A 16,531-nucleotide genomic window follows, 5' to 3' on the forward strand; every position below is an offset into this window, starting at 1 on the left:
TATAAATATGATGTATAATTGTAAGGACCAAAATGCAAATAAAAAGATGAAACTTCAAATTTGAAGTTTTAAAAAGTGAAACTCTATATTTGGAGTTTTACTCTTCAAAACTTCAAATTTAAAGTTTTGAAGTTTTTTTTGGAGAGCAAAAAACTCTATATTTGGAGTTCAAAAAACTCTATATTTGGAGTTATAGAATTTCTTTTGGAGATGTTCTAACCGATAAAGACGTTAGGTGATAAATAAAGTAGCCAAACGTGCCCATAGTTGATTAGTTGTCACTAAATATTACATAATGTTGATGATTATGGTCCCTCATAATGGAAAATGACCAAAAATTATTTTGGAAACAAACACTTCTATAACAATATGTAATTGTTAAATTCATAAAGTTAAGAGGGAGAAGAACCACTAAAGCTGCACCCTCTAATTCACACCAGAGAATGCTTAGAAGTCGTCTCCGATGGAGTCTTTCTTTAACCCTTTTCCTCTGCCCACCGACAAAGTTGAACAAGTGGGGGCGTCATGACTCTTCTCAAGTCCTCTTGTCACATCAGCACCAACATGATCATGACACGTAGTCTTTGCATGTCTGATTGGTCACAAAGTCAATGCCCTCACTAGATCGCATGACATCCTAACCTAATCTCCAAGAAATGATCTCGACCGTTACTTCTCCACCATTGCTGACCACTCACAAAGTTGAGTCATCTAACAGCAGTTTTGATTAGCTCAACCGTTGCTTATCTCTTAAGAAACGATCTCAACCGTTGTGTCTTTTTTCTTACAAATGTCTCACCTAACCTAATAATGTAGTATGTTTCAAAAAAAAAAAAAAACCTAATAATGTAGTATATTTGCCGTCTAACGAAATTGATTTTCCATGGAGTTGTATATATATCTACTCCTCCTAATATAATTTCCCACCAATCTCCGATCGCCTCATGGCGACGGCAAGATTACCCTCGTCTTTCTCCCCTCACATTTTCTTCTCCATTTTCAACGGACGACGTACCAACCTGTATCCCTACGCACGGCCTAGATAAACTCGTCACATCTTGGGAGCCACATGCCGCGGAGAAAGCGTACGATTCGTCGATCTCACCTCTCGTTTTCTAGCCGAGATCATCAACTCCGACAAAATGAAGGTCCACGAGGAATTGCACATCAACACGAATCAGGTTACAATGCTGGAGCGTCGCACACCTCACCATATTTGATGCGGCGGAACGGGAAATTATGGCGGTGAGTTCGCCGTCTTTCTTGGAAGAGCTGGCACAGTAGATGGTGGGAAATGCCGCGACCCTCAGGCATCGTAGTTTGATTCTTGGTGACGTGCTATTCCTTCTAGACTTACATCTTGTCGGAGTTTATGATCTCGGCTCGCAAACGAGGTGCGGGATCGACGGTAAGTCGTGAGTTTCCGCCGCCGCTGACTCCATGGATGCCGCACACTTTTATCTTTGCGATTCCAAGGCGCGTGTCTTTTGTTACGGCTTTTTTTTTTTTGTTATGTTTTTGAAACGATGTCACAATGCACCACACTAAAATCTACCATACCTCGCATCTTTTAATTGTGATTCCTATTTGTTAATTTCAAGAAGCATCTACAATCTTGAATCTTTTAATCTTTTTGAACTTTTCCTTCGTATTATTAACCAACAAGCAATTTACCAAGTCCTCTCTTTATTTACTTTATGTTCTCTCTAGACCGAAGAATTGTTTCTTCTCGATCCCAAATCACACGATATTTGACTTTCAATCGGGACATAATCATTCTTTCAATAAAATAACGTTCAAATTGCGCTTATATATGACCTAGATAATCTCATATACATAAATTTAAACATTTGACAAGATTTTTTGAATATATTAACAACCTATAGATATCATCAGTACAATCGTGTTTGAAATATTATAATTAATTTTTCACATTAATTTAGGTTACAAAAGACAACAAATTATTGTATAAGTATTAATACATTTTGATAAAAGAATTGTAAGAGTATCTTAATAAATAAAAAATCTTGACAACACTGAATAACTCTACATTTTATGAACCGAGAGAAAGAAGAAATAAGTTATTCTTATTATTCCATAGGTCACAATACAATATATAAGAAACAAAACTTGGGTCTACGATGAACCTTTAAATTCATGTCACTTCTTTACACCAATCAAACTGCTACTTAAGATTAGTTAAAAAAATATTAAATTTTTAAAAAATAAAAAACTAGAAGAAAAAGTAATTAACGTGTGACGTCGCGTTAACAGTTTTGATCTGATTTCTTCTTCTTCATCAATTGGCTTCTTCTTCTTCATGGCAGACACTCCCAAATAATTCTTCACCTAACTTACAGGTTCGAGCTACATCATCACTCAATCAACATAATTAACCTCAAGTTTAATCATTGTTTGTTATATATATCTCTTGATCATATAGTTATAAGCTTAGAGTTATTAGATCTTTAATCATGTCTATGTATGGTCATATTTGATTTTCTTTTAGATCTTCTGATTATCACGTTTATGTATGAACATAGCAATAGGGAGATTGAGTCAATTAGGTTATGTTTTGCTTTTGTTGCTTTATTTTGATAGTGACAAAAAAATCGATGACTAATGATTATTGCCACACCATTGAAGTCACAATTGTTCTGGCAATAACTAAAAACTATGGAAAGAAAAGAGTTTTGATGAAGCCATACACGTTATCATATTAGGTGCGTTTAGTGGGGTTCCAGTGAATGAATCAAAGTTATTATTAGGACATTCTATTGCTTAGCTTGTCATGGGGGACATCTTAAATTATTTTTCAAAAACTCAAGGTTATATTCAGCTTTAATGTGTCTGCTGAACCTTTAGCAAAACACACACAATGTCAGTTTGGGTTCAAATAATTAACAAGTCCAAAGGTTAATTAATCAGACATCATGATCTCATTAGATCGAAATACCATATGCAGCAGAGTTCGTGTCTTTATTCATTATCATAGTGAAAGTATGATTTGTCTCTTGTTGTAATACGGTCACGTCTTACACTTTCTTTTACACTTCAGAACAAAGATAAGCTTGACCTTGGCGATCTTGGGAGAACTATCTCAGGCAACAAAATGGAAGCTTCACAAGCTAATAACTCTGAAGAAACTAAAGTCCGAGATCGTGACGTCTATGTAATTTCAAAAGACAAGGCCGAGAAGCAACAAATGATTCTCCACAGACAACACTATAGTTTACAAGTTTATGTATGGTTTACATTATAGTTTACAAGTTTAGGTGAGAACAACACTATAGTTTACAAGTTTATGTATAGTTTAATAGTTAATAACTATTTTTATATAACCACAAGTTTTATTACAGAAGATTAAGCTTAGAGAGGCTACAAAGAAGAGAGGGTGATGATTACTGAGTGATATTCAGATTTATAAACGTTGCAAGCATTCCTCTACTTCAGCTTTAGCTCTGGCTGCTCTTCTTTTTCTTTTCTTAAACCTCGCAATGCAAGTCTCGGCCTGCTTCTTCTTCAAGAGATCAGGCTGACCTCTCAGGAAATTAGCATTTTTTTTTGGAGAGACAACAATGACCTCTCCACTCGACTCAACTACTCTCGTTTGCTTCTCCATCATATTTTTTTCTCTAGTTCACTCACTCAGTCTCAGTTTTTGTTCTCACACTCACGCTTCTTCTTCACTCTTCTGTTTCTTGGGGCTCAAGGCTCTTCTTCTTCCTTCTTTGTAACTTGTTCTTTGCTACTCTCCTTTGTAGCTTGTTCTCTGATACTCTTCTTTGTTCTCTTCCTGGGCACTTCTTCTTAGATCCAATTCGTTTGTAGATTTAATCAAAGGTTCAATTCCAACAAAAAAACTTATTTTTTAACTCAATGCTCTTCTTTTCCATCTTCTTCTTCCTCTTGTTTGATACTTTCTCAAGTACAAAATCAGTTTTGGTTCAAGCTTGCGATGATGTTCAAATAGCAGGAAGAAGAAGAAAATCCATGGATGAACATGGTTTGATTTTGGCTTGGAGAAGCTGAAACTGAAATAAGATTTGAAAGGATAGATTGGAGATTCAGAACTTGACAAACCCTTGTATTATTTTCTGTGTAAGCGATTAACAAGAAAAAGCCTATGGACGGCGTTAGTTTCTTTTTTTTTTCAAGCTATATTTCTTTTTCTTTTCTTTAAATTTAGTACATTTTTTTAATTAATCATAAGTGGCAGTTTGATCGGTGTAAATAAGTGAGGTGAATTTAAATATATAGGGATACAACATTAGGATTTCAGAATCCTCTAGAACATGGGCTTATAAGCCTAATGGACATCCACATAATAGTTCATAACACTTACCCTTGGATGTACATTAAAAAATATGTTCTAAATCGCATAACATGCTGCCTCATTAAAAACCTTACCAGAAAAACCGTGGTGAAGACAAAAAGAGTGCATCGCGCATTTACTCCCCCTGATGAGAACATAACTTGAGATATCTGATAAGACACAATCCAATGTGATGAATTAACTCCTTTTTGGGATTGTACCGGTTTATTTCTCTTGACAGATTTGACACTCTTCACTAAAACTTGAATATATTGGTGGACCGTAGGACAAAATTACTTCAAACCACTTGGAAATCGAATCCAACATCCATGTCTAACTTTAGGATCCGATCTGGCTCTATTAAGATGGAAATATCGAGCGGTATTTTGAATATCATACGATATTAGGTATTTTGAGACAGCTTGTACATGTCCCACGAAAACAGCCATATCTCGAGTTCTATCATGGAGAATGACTTGATTCAAATTGGAGATGAAAATAGACTCAAAGAGTTTTCTCTAGACACCAATTTCATATTTTAATTCCATCTAGAAGGTCTCCTTTGATTGGAAAAGTTTTCATATTTTAATTCCATCTAGAAGGTCTCCTTTGATTAGAAAAGTTTCGACCTTTGATTATGTTACACGAATGGAATGCGTTCATCTCTTATTCTTCTTCAAGTATAATTAACCTTGATCATTCTCTTCTCCTTCTCTTAGTCTCAAATATACATTAGAAGATTGATATATCTTTATCACTTAAGTGATAACATTCCTCTCAAGGTATCTATCATTTACATATTCTTTGTTGCCTCGTTAAAACCTTTACATGGAAAATCTAATGGGACAAAACTATGATAAGGAAAAAGAGTACAACCACGCACATCATCATATTCTCCCCCTAGAAGCATCATCTTTGGGAGATGTATTCTCATCATATATATCATCTTTTTAGGAATTGCTATAAGCATATCCTTACACTACAAGAAAAAAGTCCTTTCTTAGCATAAGAAAAAAGCTATAATATGCTTTTGCTAGCGTTATTGAAACCGCTATGTCTGCCCCAGCTATCTTAGGTCTCCCATATATAATAGCATTTTTTAAACGCTATTATATAAAGAGTATATGATAGCTTTGTTTTTAACTTGATATGGTTAGTGAAATCTTATGGTAGCTTTTATTTTGAACGTTATTGTATGTTCTATCATAGTAATGTATCAATGCTATATCTATAATCGGTTATGTGCTATTAGAACCTGTTCATAGAAACATGTTTTGTTGTAAATTAGATTGACATAAAAAATAATATTCAATTTATATTTCATTAATAAACCAAAATGTACTTATATCAGCACCACAAACATGTAAACATTTTCATCAAATCTTACACAAACATCATTACAATATCAGAACTAAATATATAAAAGACAAGAAAACATGGGGAACTAAATCAAAACCTTGAACTCTCATTTTCCTTCTTGGCCTTAGCATGTATCTCTCAGAGAAAGTGTAGTGGATGCACTTTAATAACCAGACTCCCGTTAACTGATCTGTCTTAGCAGTGGGGACAAAAACAGATTTTGCTTATGTTCATAAAGTATATGATCCTTTTTTAACATAAAACCAAAATAGATGAGAGGAAGAAAGATAAATCTGATGATTAGGATTCTGAAATACAAAAATTCTTAAGGTTTTTACACAAAGACAGTTCCGCTGGTTTGGATTCAGTACACTGACTAAAATCTGCAAGCAGATTTAATGAGGTGTCACTCACACAAGCAGTATCAAAAGATCAGACATTTCCCTGACCAAGACAGCTAAATTGCTTTAATAGACTTTTAATGAGAGAGAGGAGACAGACCTTTAGAAGGGGTACCATTATCCACACAGCCATTGGGACCAAGAAGCATCTGTAATTGACCAGAAGGAATCAATAAGCAACGATGAAAGGAACATTACTAGCAATTATGTTCTCACAAAACCACTATATAATCACACATGCCAACAAATTGCCTATGTTCATAAAGTATGATCCTTTTTTAACATAAACCAAAATAGATGATCAATATTATAGGAGTGACGAAACGTAAACCTGATCAGGATTCTGAAATACAAATCACATAAGTCTGTGCCATTTACCCAATGTAAAGCCATTTCACCAGTCACTGCGCTTGTGCTAGAGGAACATGATTCCGACCGTTTCTACATTTTCACTTCATCGTATTGAAGTACACTCATGTCTCCGGAGTTTGGTGTCCAATGAGCAGTACATGTACACCACGGGTAAAATAATAGAACAATCATGAATACTATTTAAAAAACAATCAAAAAGGTTCGGCTGTCTAAGCTTCTGAATTAAGAATGGATAATACATTCACTTCATAGTCTATAAGTTTAAGAGATGTATACTTACTTCTTCTTGATAACTAGGATCTGAAGTAACCCAAGAGCCATTGCAGATGATGAATAGTCTGGATCTGATGTGTAGATCTTCCCTTAACACAAAGCGATGCATCTCAAAACCTCGCAAGCTGAAGAAAAGGATGTGAGCTTAAGTTTCAGTGATCCAAGCCTATCAATATTGTATTCTAATAAATTGGACTACACTAACACGCGGATATTAAAGTAATCTAGAAAAAAAGGCTTAACGTGGTTTTCAAAATATTCCAGTCAGACAATATTTAAACGTATACGATATCAACTTCAGTTCAAATTGACAGCGCAAAAAGAGTATAGCGTGAATAATGGTTCAGAATCTTGACTGGAGAAAGAAAAATACAATGAAAACTGAGAGAAACTATAGTTATGTCCTAAACAAAACTCAATCTCCCAATGACTTAATTAAGGTGTACTAAATAACCGCACACAAGAAAAATCAATAAGAAACAGAGATATATGCAATTCATACCAGAAAGAGAAGGAACATATTCAAATTCTGACAAGCCTCTATTAAGATACCATCTGCTCCAACCGTAAAACTTCTTCATTTAACTTACAAACTTCAACCTGCAAGACATAAACTTTTTATGAACACAATAGAGTCATTCACTTTTAATCATAAGCTAATGCCTACCATGATACTAAAACTGTCTCTTAGAAAGAGATAATCAGACAGGTTCCCTGAAGTTAAACTTCTCAAAGATTTTCTTGAACTCAACATTAAAACCATCTTCAAACACGGGCTGCTCTGGAACATACTCAACCACAATCTGCACAGATACATATGAGGAAACAAAGATCAGAAATCACAAACCCTAGAAAATATTCAGTCCAATTAATAGAGTGGGAGAAAGATAACACGAAACTAACCTATATCTTCACCGCCGTCATCCTATTCCTCATTCTTCTCCGCCTCCGCTACCGAGGAAGGAAAGCTCGGAACTGTGTTCGCCTCTGTCAAAATGCCGTCAGATTCAAAACAGAGGGATTGAGAGAGAGATAGAGATAGAGCGAGGACCTCGCGGATGGTGAAGAGTCGGATTTTTTCCTCGTCTGATTCAACTGAGCTTGGATCCGTTCACAACTTCAGGTCATCCTCCTCTTTTCAACTAAGCTTGAGTTACAGAGCACGAAATCGGGCTTCAAGGTGTCGACAGAGAGTTTCGTCGGTTGGAGATAGGGTAACGGTGACGGGATTAGGGTTTGTTCTCGAGAGAGTTCTCTCCGTGACTCTAATAACTTTTTTTTATTTTCTGTGCGAAGACTGATTTGTTTTTCCTTATGTAGTCTAAGTCTTAAAGCAAAGAGGGAACTAATTAAGTACTTCGCGGTTGTCGAAATTTTACCAAGTATAGGCGGCATCTGTTTTTCTTTTCCCGCTTGCTAATTTTTCATGGTAGCATTAAGTTAATGCTATGGATACTTTCCCAAAACGAAAAAATTAATCTGTCGTAGCAGTTTGAAAATCCGTGCTATCCCGAGGTGCTATCAATACCCTTTTTTCTTGTAGTGTTAGTGAATAAGCTCGTTTGATTGTCATATAATCTTTTAGACCATTGGACTTATGGTCTGTAGTATCTCTTTCACACAAAATATCATATCTTGGTCTATTAGGACTCTGTATCTAAATTTCATTTTATTGACAATCTTCTAAACCTTCACATTATGCATACTTATACATACGAGTTATCCTTTTTCTTCTCGTAAAAGTTACACTTATGACTATCATTCTTGTCATATGAAATCACATCTTTCAATCATGAAAGATATCAGTAAATTTCCAATATTATGGTACTTCATGATCAAGAATTATTTCATTTATATGCTGAATATACTCACGCAGAAATGTTCTCGAGAACTAGCAGTTACTGCTTCTAGCAGTCCAAATTCTTATGGGGTTTACCATTACTTGCAGTTTATATTATTTTGGATCATTGACATAATTGTCATTTCCTTTGGCTTTTAATTTTTGCCAGACTAAAGAAACTTGAAAGTTGATTCTTCCACCACATGATGATGTGTTTCTTTATAATCAATTATAGGTGTTTGTGATAATCCTTGTGCAATTATTTCATCACATCTCATGATTTTGTTATCACATCTATTTTTCATATAAAGACCTGTTTATATGCCATTGGTTTTACACCATTAGGTGTACGGACTACCGGTCTGAATACTATTCTCTTCCAAAGAGATTTAAACTTTGCATCTATTGTTTTTTTTTCTTTTCAGCCATTTATCACATTGTGTGCACTTTTCAATAGATGATTCATGATCTCCATTCTCATCAACTGCTTCATTGCATGCATTAGTATTTACGACGTCGATTTGATATCAGCTCAATATTGTTCCAAACAGGACATAACTATTTGAGATTTTTTTTTTTGTTTTTATTCTCAGGTACCTGAATTCTTTCTTGTCATGTTTTCTATCTCTTTTCGAGATTCTTAATATTTCATTCCTCGATTTCGCCATTCTCATTCATGCTCTTTTTCGTTTCCGAGGATTTTTTATTTGGAACCAATAGGTCTTTCACGCTTCAAGCGCTCTTTAGACTTATTAGCAGTTTGATACTGTCATTCTGGGACATCCATTTTAATTAGAGCATCTACAACTGGTACTTGTGGCTTAATCACTTTCTTATGGTCAGTAAATGAGTCTGGCAACTCATATGTTAATCTTTATAATAAAATTATCTTTATACATTCATTTTGGACTTTTATTCAAGCTATTTAGTCCGAGGATAAATGATAATTCATTTCAACTCATTCATTCTCCAGCTGTTTATTTTCTCTCCTTAATGTTGGATAGACTAACTTTTGAGTCTTTAAATAAATATTATATTAACAGAGATTATATCCAACATATTCATAACCTCCTTTGAGGTCCCATCTTTTATAGTGTGGTGGAGCAACTACAACTTTTCTAGATGAGAATCTTTGGTTCCTGACCAAAAACCAATTTATTGGGGAGAGTTTTTAATTACTATTTGACATTATGCGAATCAATGCTGCTGCATCTTAAATATGAACATTAGCTACAAGATGTTCATCATGTATCCACACATGCATAAAATAATCATCAAAGGCTTGTTATTTCACCAATATTACCAATTAGTCTCACAAACATCATGTTGCGGATCTATGACAAGGATACATGCAATACTCTTATCGATGCATTAATTATAAACATATGGTGGATGATCAGTCCACCAGTGGGTGATCAAGCCCACAAAACCTCATTGTATAAATAGATTCTAGATCTATTTGACTGGTAAAAACTGTATTCTTATATTGCCTTCTAAGCAAGCAACATATAGCAGATCTTTCGTAAGAATCCTCTGGATCTTCAACGAGTGTATATATGATTATCTTTCGCATCATTACTAAACTGAGATGTCATAACCAGTTTGCCAAACATTACACTTTCGGTAAACTTCTAGTTTACTATTACATTTATCTCTATTTTTTAATCATTGTGTAGAACAATACAATAGTGTCTTGCGTAATACTTCTGTTCGAAGGTATTCAACATTTCCATTTACTTAATTGTCTCAACATTAGTAGATTATAAATCCAGTGGTTTTATTTTATAAATGATTCATTAAGTCTATTTCTAGTGTGAACATACTTCTGGATGTTCCACTTACTAGGGTTGTGGGATTCTGTAATTCTCTCTCTCGAGATAATGACACTCCAAGTTCATATATCTGGAACTGAATCCCACTTTAGAATCAACGACATATCGAACTTAATGTCATGTGTTATATCTTAGATCATTTTGACCATTGAGACTTAGGAAAGTATAACGCACTAATGATTTTAAGTTTCATTCCCATAGGCAAGCATGTATATGCTCCTCTAGAGCTTCCAATAATCTTGATACTACAAGACATTGTACTCACAATAATTTTCTTTCATCTTTAGATGAACGAATTATATCTCTTCTTTATTACCATCTTTATTTTCTCAACTTCAAGTGAGAGTATGAGTTCTAAAAAGAAACTCTTTAGATCTTGAACTTATTTATATCCACATTTACGTCTACAACCACTTTTATGTCCACTTTCTTGACCAATGTTGATTTTCTTTCTCAATATAAAATGTCAGATTCTCTTCAAGAGAATGATCATAATCAACTAGACGCGATTTATCATCTTATATCAATAGCTCATTGTTTTTTTCTTGGTCTCAAGGAGACAAAATATAGTTATAAACTTCTTTAATCTCTTTTTTTTTTCTAATCGTGTGTCTACTAGACAACATTACTTATGTGAAAAATATATTTTCAAATATATATGCATCATTAAAAATTTCTTCCAGAAATTTAACTTTTAAACTTAACATCTAACATAGTTGAGAATTATTACGGACTTCATGTCTCGTAATCTTTAGATGCAAAATACATAATGAGTTTTAGGTAATCACATTCAGGTGATAATATCCTACGTTGCACTGAAGCTTCATCGGACGTCCGCTTCCCGCTTCGGAACTGGAATCGGAATCAGAACCTTGTGGAAGCTTACGGAATCTCGCTTCCAAAACTCTTTCAAAATATTCTTTTTAAAAACACGTTGGAAGCTTATGATTCCATTTTGGAATCACGCTTCCGTTCTTTAAAAAAAAAATACAAGGTTGAATATCAATAAAAATATAATCGTAGTTATTAATCTCTGTAAAATCAAAATTTTAATAGTAATGAATAGAGAGGATATAAATATATAAATATTAAAATTAATACTATAAATTATCTTTACGTATTGAGGTTTTTATTAAACATATATTATATATTCAAATATATTGTGTCAATTATTTATGAAGCATTAACAATAATTAATATAATAATTTCTTTTAAATTTAATTTATGTCTATTATTTCACAGTTTTAATATGAAATCATTACAAAATTATTACAAATGAATAAATAATTTATTTAAATTTATAACATATAATTTTTAGTCCTAATTTTTTTTAAAAAAAATCTTATATTTTAATATATATATATATATATATATATACATACATATGGATATACGCTTCCAATACATACCCGCTTCCTAATTTTTCAAAAAATCTCGCTTCTGCGCTTCCATACGCTTCCGCTTCCGCGTACCCGCTTCCGTTTCCATGTAACATAGATAATATCTTTCTTTAGATTGTTTTCCAAAACTTATACGGTCAAGTCTTAAACTTAAAGCTCTCGTATATATAATGATAATGAAATATAATAATCAAAAATATTTCAAATTATAGAGAATGTATTATTTTAAACGTTTTTATTATATTAGGAAATAAATAATATTCCTATAGTAATTTTCTCAATCACTAGATTTTTATTATTATGCTATTAATCATCTCTACGTCAACTAGTTTTCAATTAAGCATTCAAATAAAAATTAGATGACATGCACAAATTCAACTTAATTTATCTAATAAAACATTAGTTGACTATAAATCCAGACTAATCATGATAGGTAACTTATCTCGATAATGGAGAAGTGGAACAGAGAAAGGAGATATGACATTGAGGAAACGTTGGACATCGTTCATAATCCTCAGCCGAATCTCATACAATATCTCGTCTTTCATAAAGAATATACAATTCAGCATTTTGCTCATGAAACATGGCTACTGTGTTTGTTAACATCAATATTAACATCAAGCTGTTGCAGACTGATATTACTAATGATCAAATTGTTACAGATACTAAATCACTCTTTAAAATAGATAGGCAATAACAAAACACTCTTTAAAGCATGTGATGTTAATTTTTCTGCAACGATACTAACTCATAAAATACTAAACTACATTAAAACCTAAAGTCTGGACGTAAACATATGCATGATGTACCAGCAAGTTTGGTAAACTTAAACCATCAAATTTTAATCAAATCAGTTCAACCAATATTTTTCTAGATAAAAAATTTAAGCATATGCAAACGTAAATTCCATAAAGATTAACTATATCATGAATCTCTTATATATTAATTGAGAAACATTACAACCTTTAAGTGTAGCCACGTATCGTTACCGGAATGAAATTCAGAATTCTTAGAAAATATGTTGGTCCAATTAAGTACATATTATACTTCTCATTTAACTAATCATAAAATTAATTAAAGTGTACAATTACTATTTTCTTTTCTTTCCATAAATAAAAGCTACGGAATTACCAAATATGATTAATATATATATGACAATTAATTATTTAAATAATAAATATTTGATAACAATTTATATCTCATCCATCGTTTTTGTTTAATTTTATATTATTAAAATAAATTAAACAATCAAATTTGCTATAAAACTAAAATATAGATTTTTTCGTATATGTTATATTTTGAATTTTTAAAAATGACAAAATTACTAAAACTGTTAAATTTATTATGTTAAAAATTAATAATCAATGGTTTAACATTCCCTATATATTACTAGAGAAACATTTAAAAAGTTTAGAACATGTAGTTTGTACTAATTAAAAAAATGTCATGCTAAGTTGTCACATAATTGGAATATTAATTTGTTTACGTGGCGGCTTGAAAATCAATTGAGAATTTTGCTAGTCCAAAATTAAATTGGTAGGGAATGTTATATTATATAGTATGTCTGTTATGGACCATTCATTTAACAAATTGAAATTTATTATATATTATTTCCTTATATAAAACCTACAGAATTACCTAATGTGATTATGATATATATATATATATATAGTAATTAATGATTTTAAATAATGAAGATTTGCTAATAATCTGTATTTTTCTATCATTTTTGTTTTATTCTTTATTATTAAAATAAATTACACAATTACATTAATCATATATTAAAAATTTAAATTTTTTTGTATATGTTGTATTTTAAATTTTTCAAAACAAGTACAAATTACTAAAACTGTTAAAAGTTTTACATAACTTTTGTGTGTTTAAATTTTTTCCTATAACAATATACAATGATAATAAAATCATATAACTAAATAATTTTATTTTAGTAGGTGTTTATGTTAATATATATACATACTTCATATCGTTTAAATTTAATTATATATCATATACGATAGATAAGATTGATTGTTTTGATTTATTTATCCTAAAATGATTGCGAATAAACAAAAGCGGTCATTTGAATTATATGCGCAAGTCGATTTATTACATAATAGTAACCGATTTCTTAGTTATTTAATATTTAATATATAATTATTATTTTATTATTTCATAATATGCAGAAAAATATAAAATAAGTAATAAATATAAAATATTTATTCTGCACAAGGTTCAGATCTTAACCTAAGTATATATCTCTTTAATAATTTTGAATCTTAAACATTTTGTAAATCTCAGGCCAAAATAAAAGAAAGAAATGAGAATAAACTCAAAAATCAATATTTATATCGAGCAATAACCAAAATGACAAAAAAAAAAATATCGAAGATAGATAGGATTGACACGTGAACGTAAACTTATCATAACCATAATTAACTTTTAAATTGCTAAATCATGATATAAAACCGAGCTGACATAGTTTCATTGTAACCAAATAGTAGGCATGAGATTCTTCGGCCTAAACGTTAGGTTTTTATGCGATAAATAATTTTTTGACCTCAAATATTTTAAAACATTGGATTAGTTCATTAGTAAATAAATTATGTAATTAACAAAAAAAAGTTTTTAAAAAATTGTTTAAGGGCCAAAAATATTAATTCGATCAATAATATAAATTTTATTTTCTATACGATATTTCTTAAATAATTTTCATATAAATTTACCCTGCGCAAGGCGCAGGTCTTATCCTAGTACATTTATATTTCGAGTCTGCACTTATATTCTATAACAGCTTGATATATTACATTTGAACACTAACCTGTTAATATAGTTTCCCGGTGATTTTTTTACAAAATTTTGATTATGAGATATGTATTGAAACTAATTTTTACAGATGTCCATATTTTTAAGTTGACACATATGTAATTCACCGAATTCTTAGAAGAAATTAAAAAAAGAAACTTAACTCATATCAATGAAACAAAGACGAGAATGAAAACACAATTTTATAGAGGTAGAAAATGAAATCACTTATTGAGAGTCAATAGTAAACAAATCGAGAGTAGAAAACCTAATCCCCTTTCGTTATTATACAATCGATGTTGCCTATTTGGTTTTGGTGATTTGTGTGAGCCGCAAAACTTATTTTTTTATACATATGAAGTCTTAAAAATAATTAAAATGAGATGTAACATGTTAACTATTCAACAACGATGATATATTTAACAGACCAACATTTGTATTCATCATTTTATAATCGATAAACATTGTAGTGTTGGAAAATGTGAAAATCATTTAATAAACAAACCTTATTATAAAAATTCACTCCGTACGGGTTATCATCCAGTTATATTAAACTAGCATATTATACCAGGCCAAATAAAACAACGTCTGCCGTTAAACCTTGCTACAAATCAATAATTATAAATGTATCAAACAAAGAGACTGAATTATACAGAAGCACTATAGCACATATGAATAATTTCACGATATAAACCATAAATATATTAATTACAAGATAGTCATGCTTTACGAAATCTTATAATGAACAGATACTATTACAAATCTAATCAATTAATTATCGATTCATAGCATGTTTAAGGTCAAATCATAAAATGATAGGTGTAAAGCATGAGTTACTTATCTTGACTGATATCGAGGATTTTGGTCACGAAGAAGAAAACGGCTGATTTAACTTTTCCTCAAAGAAAAACAGATCAGGAATATTAAACCAGTCCATTAAATTATAATATACAGAATCAAACAAATCAACGATTCGTCACTAACTCAACTATAAAACAATAATCAATAGCCACATTGAACATATAGATCGAACCAATAATGAAACATTAGAACAATTGAGATCATGACAACACATCAATAAATCAACCTATCATGCATCACAAATATATTAATTACAAGATTCAATATATTTTGTTTTCATTACTATATGTCACGTAAAAGACTGAAACATAAGACAATAGATATAAGACATGAATACTTATGTCGGCGTGGAGATGAATAGATCATGAGAGATCGCAAACTCCGTTGACCGATAACCTCATAATTTAGAAAGCTCGAAGGTAATAAAGTGATGTTAGATTGGTCGGAGAACTCAATATCGATTAGGGTTTTCTTACTCGACCAAGCTAGTGTTTCGTATATTTTGGGTTTTATCAGACGGTTAGGGTTTCGTGCTGATAAGTTGTTGTGAACAGAGAGAGAAAAAAAATAGGTTAATCTTATTATTCCATAGTTCACAATACAATATATAGGGATACAACATTAGAGTTTCAGAATCTTCTAGAATATGAGTTTATAGACCTAATGGACATCCACATAAGGATTTTTAACGTTAAAACCCCTCGACTAAGTTTGTTTTGGGTAAAAACGCCCAAACTAAGTATTTAATGAAAAAACCCCCAAACTAACGTTATTTAATGAATTAAACCCTAACATGTCATAATTACCATTTCTACTAGTAAATCTTTAATTTAGGGGTTTCTACATTAAGTAAACATAGTTGAGGGGTTTTACCATTAATTTTTTTTAAAAAAAAATCAAAATTTTATAATATTATTTAAAAATTAGTAACTTTTTTTGACAACATAAGCGAGAACTAAATAATTGGACCGCACGATTCAGAAAGCCAAACCGAAAGTATTGAATCGACATATAACATAGCTGAAGGAGAACTCCTCGCACCACTTGCAAGCTTGTCCGCCATAGTATTTTATGCTCTT

At 31.5% G+C, this 16,531-nt stretch overlaps 2 long non-coding RNA genes across 5 annotated transcripts; one reads left to right on the forward strand and one right to left on the reverse strand.

Annotated features, from left to right (window-relative positions):
• Nucleotides 1-525: 525 nt before the first annotated feature.
• Nucleotides 526-3,347, forward strand: LOC125581801. Its single transcript, XR_007319526.1, has 2 exons — nt 526-2,360; nt 3,059-3,347. It is a non-coding gene; the product is annotated as an uncharacterized LOC125581801 (long non-coding RNA).
• Nucleotides 3,348-5,617: 2,270 nt separating this feature from the next.
• LOC106391046 lies at nt 5,618-8,047 on the reverse strand. 4 transcript variants are annotated; one of them, XR_002655815.2, is made up of 7 exons: nt 7,772-8,047; nt 7,624-7,707; nt 7,388-7,523; nt 7,223-7,320; nt 6,407-6,845; nt 6,176-6,224; nt 5,618-6,057 (listed from the first exon to the last, which is right to left on the reverse strand). It is a non-coding gene; the product is annotated as an uncharacterized LOC106391046 (long non-coding RNA). The 4 variants fall into 4 exon arrangements; XR_007319524.1 differs by having other exon boundaries at nt 5,618-5,864; nt 7,772-8,046; XR_007319525.1 differs by having other exon boundaries at nt 5,618-5,864; nt 6,454-6,845; nt 7,223-7,334; nt 7,772-8,045.
• Nucleotides 8,048-16,531: the final 8,484 nt, after the last annotated feature.

Source organism: Brassica napus, chromosome C2 (genome assembly GCF_020379485.1).
Source record: "Brassica napus cultivar Da-Ae chromosome C2, Da-Ae, whole genome shotgun sequence".
NCBI classification, from domain to species: domain Eukaryota; kingdom Viridiplantae; phylum Streptophyta; class Magnoliopsida; order Brassicales; family Brassicaceae; genus Brassica; species Brassica napus.